Raw genomic sequence first — 7,651 nt, 5'->3', positions numbered from 1 at the left:
TTTTTTTTTTTTTTGGTTGCACCTGTCGTTGTTTTGGCGGGCTTGGGCTGAATTCGAACCCGCTACCTTAGTTGTCTGTAGCTAGCGCCTTAGCCACAGGTGCCGAGCTGGAGGCAGGAGAATTAATTGCTTAAGCCCAGGATTTGAAGGTCTCTGTGAGCTGTGATGCCACAGCACTTTACCCAGGGCAACAGCTTGAGGCTCTGTCTCAAAAAATAAAAAAAATAAATACTGGTCACTGCAGGGTGCTCTAAGAAACTCTCTAAGTGTTTTATGAGGTAATAAAGGAGATAGGTATAATTAGATTTAAGCATTGTTAACTGATTTTTTTTTCTCTAAGACTTTGCTTTTGGTAAATGGATGAGAGAGAATAGGAAAGAGCACAGTATGTACTGAATTTGATGAGTGTGTAACATTGTACAAGATAGAAAAAGCCCATCAGTAGGTTACAAGTTTTTATTGGATATCTCTGATAACATCATATACAATTCCCATAAGCAAAGGATTTTCAAAGAAACATTGATATACTAATGTTTATTATTATTATTTTTTTTTGTGATACAGAGTCCTCTCTGTGCCCTCTGTCCCCCTGGGTAGAGTGCTATGGTGTTACAGCTCACAGTAACCTCAAACTTGAGGGGTCAAGAGCTTCTGATGCTCTTGCCTCAGCCTCCCAAGTAGCTAGGACTATAGGTGCCTGCCACAACACCCTGCTATTTTTAGAGATAGGGTTGGTCTCTTGCTTGGGCTGGTCTTGAACTTCTGGGCTTAGGCAATCTACCCACATTGGCCTCCCAAAGTGCTGGGATTACAGGCCTGAGCCACATTGCCCAGCCCTGGGAAAATTTAGTATTAAAATTGTTTTTTACTTTCAACAACATAAATAACAGTATTAGCCACTGTGATTTTTTTTTTTTTAGTGCTTTATCAACACAGCAGTTGTGATCTCAGTGACTGAGACAGGTGGAGCAGGTGAGTATGTCATGACTGGAAACGTGGAGAGGTGTCAGGAGGAGAGTCAGGTGGTGTATACTGAGGGACCAGGTAGCCTGGGCTCCGATTTTAATCTGAGAGGGTGTTGGGCACATTTTCTCCAAAGACCTGGAAAATGATAGGCCAGAAGGTACTAAAAGTTATCTAAAAACGGGTAGAAATGTGGAAACTTAACGTATTCAAGAATACAGCCATGCCATGGTTCTTTCAGTTTACATCTTTTGAAGCCCTTACAGACTATTGCCTTTAGAAAAATCCTCAATTCAGTAGTTTTAAAATCTTTTTAGTTTCAAGAGGTAAGTGCAGTCTAGGCCTTCTAGTTTCTGTGATTGTTTTTTTACTTTATTCAAGTTAATATGACAGTATAATACTTAGGTTAAATTGTTCTCACTTTCAGGGTAAAATTCCACTTGTAGAAGAGCCGCTCACCCAGGGGGTGTGTACACTAGGTGAGATCCGGCATCAGGCCCGACCTCCTGCCATACATCCTCCCCTCTCCGGCTTCTTTCTACCTCCCCACTGGATTATAATAGATTTTTATTGTTCTTATGGACATATAATTTTTTATATATTGATTTCATATTAGTATGGACTACATTGGATTTTTTTTCCCATTCTTGTGATACTTTACCAAGAAGAATGTATTTCAGCTTCATCCAGGTTAATCTGTAATGGTTTTAGGTTATAGTTCCTTAGAAACAGCAAGTATGGGCTCGGCGCCTATAGCTCAACCTGCTAAGGCGCCAGCCACGTACACCTGAGGTGGCAGGTTCGAATCCCCAGCCCGGACCCACCAAACAACAATGACGACTGCAACCAAAAAATAGCTGGGCGTTGTGGCAGGCGCCTGTGGTCCCAGCTACTTGGGAGGCGGAGGCAGGAGACTCGCTTGAGCCCAGGAGTTGGAGGTTGCTGTGAGCTGTAATGCCACGGCACTCTACCCAGGGGGACAGCTTGAGGCTCTGTCTCAAAAAAAAAAAAAAAAATCAAGTATGGCCGGGCGCGGTGGCTCACGCCTGTAATCCCAGCACCATGGGAGGCTGAGGAGGGAGAATCGCTGGAGCTCAGGAGTTTGAGACGCGCCTGAGTGAAAGTGAGACCCCGACTCATGAAAAAATGGAAAAACCCGGCTAGGCGCCTCGGCAAGCACCTGTAATCCCAGTGGCTTCTGGAGGCTAAGGCAGTGGGATGCCCACAAGCCATGAGTCTGAGGTTGCAGTGAACTACCAAGCCACTGCATTCTGCTCGGGGCACAAGGTGGGACTCTGTCTTGACAAATAAAAGGAAAGAAATAAAAAATAAGCAACGAAATAAAATAAACCAAAAAATAAACAGCAAGTATGGAAGCAGTAAGTTGTTTTTAGAAGGCTTATAAAACAAAAATAGAAATTTGGAATGTGTATTAGTAGTTACTGAATAGAAAAGTGTTTAGGAATTTTAAGCTTATCATTGTTGCCTTAAGCCTTTCTTTGAAGAAGGATTTTTCTTTTTCTTTTTTTTTTGAGACAGAGTCTCACTTTGTTGCCCTTCGTTGAGGGCTATGGCATCACAGCTCACAGCAACCTCCAACTCCTCGGCTCAGGAAATTCTTTTGCCTCAGCCTCCCAAGTACCTGGGACTACAGGCACCCACCACAGCGCCCGGCTATTTTTTGTTGCAGTTTGGCCAGGGTGGAGTTCAAACCCACCACCCTCGGTATATGGGGCCTGGGGCCGGCACGCTCCACACTGAGCCACAGGTGCCGCCCTTATGGATGTTTTTATGTGTGTTACTCATTGACTCTCCTCCCCAAATCTGGTATTCTGCTCTGAGGCCCTGTGAGCTTACCTTACTCACAAGTCCCGGTAACCGCGGTTTCCATTGGGTTGACTCTGGAAGCATTGACAGGCCATGGGGAGAGGGACTCTCCTTTTTTACTTTGCTCTTGGGAAGTAGCTGCACCCCTGCAAGACCTCCCATGGTGGTGCATGGGTAACGCCCCTTCCATGGCTTCTGGCGTTCAAATGGGTTTGGGAAACATTTCTGTTTCCTTGGGTGCTACCTGCTATTGCTAGTGTCTGGGTTAGTTACCTTGTTTCTTCCCCTCACTTCATATTGTGTAACAGTCTCTTTGTTAAGGTGAATGAAAGTGAATGTACTGGCCAAGACCTTAAATAACAAACGTCCACAGAATACTTTGAATTAAACCCTTTGTTGAAGTCAGCCTCTTCTACTCTTGTATTAAAACAATGGAAGTGTAAAGAGAACCTTTTTAATCACAATCACTGTAGAACTACTACTACTATGAACAAAGACATCCTGATTTCAGTTCCTGAGTTTTAAGTTGTGAGCTGTATATAACACCTGTTTTAAAAGGAGTATTGAAAACTTTATACAAATTACAACCCTGAGGATAGTACCTGATTCTGGCAGTGTTCCATGTGTCACCCTATCCCTGTCTTTTTTTTTTTTTTTTTTTTGTAGTTTTGGCCGGGGTCGGGTTTGAACCCACCACCCCCAGTATATGGGGCCGGCTCTCTACTCCTTGATTCACAGGTGCCACCCATCCCTATCCCTGTCTTACAGACCAGGTATGTGATAAGATCTCCCATAATCTAGTAACATGTTTGCTGTTTTCCAGAAAGGAAAAAGGCATGTGTGATTGATAATTTGTGAGGTTTTTTTTTTGAGACAGAATCTCACTCTGTTGTCTTGGCTGGGTAGAGTGCTTGCGGCCTCATGACAGCCTACAGCAACCTCAGACTCCTGGGCTCAAGTAATTCTGCCTCAGCCTCCTGAGTAGTTGGGAGTATAGGCATCAACCACAACACCCAGCTAATTTATTTTTAGTAGAGACAGGATTGCTCTTGCTTTGGCTGGTCTCTATTTCCTGAGCTCAAGTGATCCGCTCACCTCAGCTTTCTGGAGTGCTGGGGTCACAGGTGTGAGGCACTGCTCAGTCAATTCATTGTTTTTTTAATAGTACCCTTTTTGTGATAGTGACAACAAAGAGTGTCTTTTGGTTTTGTTTTAAATAATGACAAAAGGCAGAGAGTAAAAGTATCACGACCCTTGACTTCAGTCACATTCCTCCTGTTTTCACAAAACATGGGTTAGTGCCATGGAATCAGGCTTTTAAGTATTTAGGTGATAGGAAGTTTAGGACTAACAAGGAAGCAGCAAAATGCATTGATTTAGAAATTAAAAAATGGCCAGGTGCTGTGGCTCATGCCTGTAATCCTAGCATTCTGTGAGGTGGAGGTGGGTGGATTGCTTGAGCTCAGGAGTTGCAGACTACTCTGAGCAACAGTAGGACCCTGTCTCTTAAAAAAAACAGCCAGGCCTTGTGGCAAGTGCCTATAGTCCCAGCTGCTTGGGAGGCTGAGGCAAGAGGATTCCTTCAGCCCAGGAGTTTGAGGCTGCTGTGATGCCGTGGCATTTTTTTGTTGTAGTTGTTTTTAGCAGGCCCAGGCCAGGTTTGAACTCGCCAGCCGCAGTGTACGTGGCCAGCGCCCTGCCCACTGAGCATGGCTGCCGAGCCTTCACTCTCCTTTTGTTTTCATTGACTGATGTTGTGAGACAGGGTTTTGCTCTTTCTCCTGGGCTGGAGTGCAGCAGCAGCAGCATGGCTCCCTGAAGCCTCACACTCCTGGGCTCCAGTGATCCTCCTGCCTCAGCCTGCCATGTAGCTGGGACTACTAGGTATATGCCACCACACCTGGCAAATTTCCTTATTTTTAGGAGAGATGGGATCTTGCTCTTGCTGGTCTCCAACTGCTGGCCTCAAGCAATCCTTCCACCTCGGCCTCCCAAAGTACAAGGATTACAGGCATGAACCAGCACACTTGGCCCCAAATTCATGTGATGAAGCTATCATTACACTAATACAAAAGTCAGAAAAAGGCACTCTACAAAAAGGGAAATCTTAGGTTAATCTTCCTGAGGAACTTAGATGGGAAAATCCTCAACAAAAGTGGGGCTTGGGTGCTGTGGCTCACAACTGTAATTCCAGCACTCTGGGAGGCCCAGGTGGGTGGATTGCCTGAGCTCACAGTTTCGAGACCAGCCTGAGCTGGGTGTTGTGAGTGCCTTTACTCCCAGCTACTTGGGAGGCTGAGGCAAGAGAATGGCTTTAGCCCAAGAGTTTGAGGTTGCTGTGAGCTGTGACACCACAGCACTCTACCCAGGGTGACATAGTGAGACTGTCTCAAAAAAAAAAAGGGGGCCTGGTGGCTCGTGCCTGAAAATCAAGTACGCGTGGCAGCAGTGGTGGGTGGATAGCTTGAGCTCAAGAGTTGGAGACCAGCCTAAGCAAGAGGGAAACTGGTCTCCATTAAAAATAGAAAAACTAGCTGAGCATCATGGCACGTGCTATCGTCCAGCTTCTCAGACAGTTTAGGAAGGAGGATATTTTTTAGCCCAAGACTTTGAAGTTGCTGTGAACTAGGATGCCACAGCACTCTGGGCCACAGGGTAAATCTCTGTCTCATTTAAAAAAATGGTAAACAAAAATAAAATAAATGTATCCTTGGTAATCACATCTCTGCGAGTTTTTACTTAGGTAATCCTGGGACATTTGACCAAATTGTTACATTCAGGACTACATATACAATGGTTGAAAACTTCATGGGGAGGGAAGCTGTTGCTTTTTTGTTCTCTTGCCCTTTATGTTTTCTTTATGCTGCACGGTGCAGCTCTTAGTCAAGCATGTGTGCACACACATTCTGACATTTCAGGCCCTGTTTTGCAGTTTATTCACAGTAATTAGTTGAATGTATAAAGTGCCCTGGGAGGTGGAAACTTACAGTTTTACTGATGAGGAAACTGAGGCACACAGATACCTGACTAGAAAGTTGCAAAGCTGAAATCTGAACCCAAGTGGTTTGAAGGGCCACACTAACAGCCACTGTGCTTCTCTGTCCCTGGGTCACTGTATGTTTGATATATAATTTTAAAGTTGTTTGAGTTCCGTTCATTTTTTAGAGAATAAGCCCACTTTTTAAGTGTAAAGTTACAAACTAGAGATGTTGCATTTTAGGACAAAGAAGCAAACTTAGTTTTTGATTCTTTTCCAGTGGGGCCATGTTCTAAGGATTTGGTTGGTATCATTGAGGGAAGCTGAAACTATAAACTGGAAGTGATTTTCCCTTTGATGAATACTTGGGTTTCAAATGGAATATTTTGGGTTTCAAAATTAAAAATCAGGAGCAAAAAGGTTATATTTGGTGCTTCAACTTTTTTTTCTTATTTTACTTTGTAATTATGTCAACATTTCTAGAAAACATCAAAAGGGTTATAGAAATGTAATTTCCTGGCACAGTAGCTCACACCTGTGATCCCAGTACTCTGGGAGGCCGAGGCAGGTGGTCTCCTACAGGAGTTGGAGATCAGCCTGAGCAACAGCAAAACGCACTGGACTAAAAATAAAGAACACTAGCCCAACATCATGGCACATGTCTGTAGTCCCAGCTACTCAGGGGGGGTCATCAGGGGGGTTGAGGCAGGAGGATTACTTGAGCTCAGGAGTTCGAGACCAGCCTGAGCAAAAATGAGACCCTGTCTCTACTAAAAACAGAAAAACTAGGCCGTTGTGGCAGGTGCCTGTAGTCCCAGCTACTTAGGAGGCTAATGCAAGAGAATTGCTTGAAACTGTGAGCTATGATGACACCATATGAGACTCAGTCTCAAAAAAAAGAAATGTAAGTGTGCATTTATATAGTTTATAAGACAGTGAAATGTTTATAGTGAAAACATTTTTGAAAAGCAAATTTAGTTTGAGAAATGTTGATTTGGTGTATATTGATTTAGAAGAAAACAGCTTGATTATGAGCCAAAATGTTTATAATTTGACATTTAATTCAGACCAATTAGCTCATTGGATGAGAACTCTATATGATCAATTGGCTTCACACTGTTTTATGGCTATAATTCAGCTACATTGGAAAAGGTGGGCCCATTAACCTGTAGAGGGAGAAGAGAGGGTCAAAAAGCCAGCAGTCCACAACCCTTGCTGGAGATAACGCTCAGAAGGCGAGTTGTGTTGACAGGTGTTTCTGGCATCAGCCGAGTATGGTTTGGATTCAGTCACCAGGAGTGAGAAAGTAGACTGTGAATTCTAGGTGTCTAATAGGAATCTGAACTTGTTACTAAAGGAGTTAGACATGCCTGGCCTATAGGAATAAACATATCACATTCAGTGATGGAAGGGGTCTTTTGGCCCTCTGATCACTATGTGGAAGGGGACAGCAGGAAGGCATTGTGCAATGTCATGGGACGTTCTGTTCCTCTGGTTTAGCAAGAATTATTTCTGGTAGGAAGACATACATGAAAACAGTCTTATTGTATAATGTCATTTTAGAGACAAACTTTCCTGGGTGAAGATGCTTTTATGGGAGCAGTACTTCTTAAAAGCTCAGTAATATGTTTTATTTAAGATGATACTTTCTGTGTCCTTGTTTGCTGAAAAAGTTTAAGCACATGAAGGGTTGTGTCATTAAATCACCCAGTGACAGCAATTTCTTTAAAGTTCAGCCAAAATACCTAGGTTTATACACTGTGAAAAGACCCTGTAAAAATCCAATCAGAACAAAGGCAGAGCTCCCTAGGCTAAAGAGGCAGAGACTTCATATATACTCTACAACCTTGCAATTCAAATTTCAAAGTGCTTCTTTCTTTCTTT

Source organism: Otolemur garnettii, unplaced genomic scaffold (assembly GCF_000181295.1).
Source record: "Otolemur garnettii isolate 467f Iridium unplaced genomic scaffold, OtoGar3 scaffold00125, whole genome shotgun sequence".
NCBI lineage: Eukaryota > Metazoa > Chordata > Mammalia > Primates > Galagidae > Otolemur > Otolemur garnettii.
Note: the sequence above shows the minus strand (reverse complement) of the source record.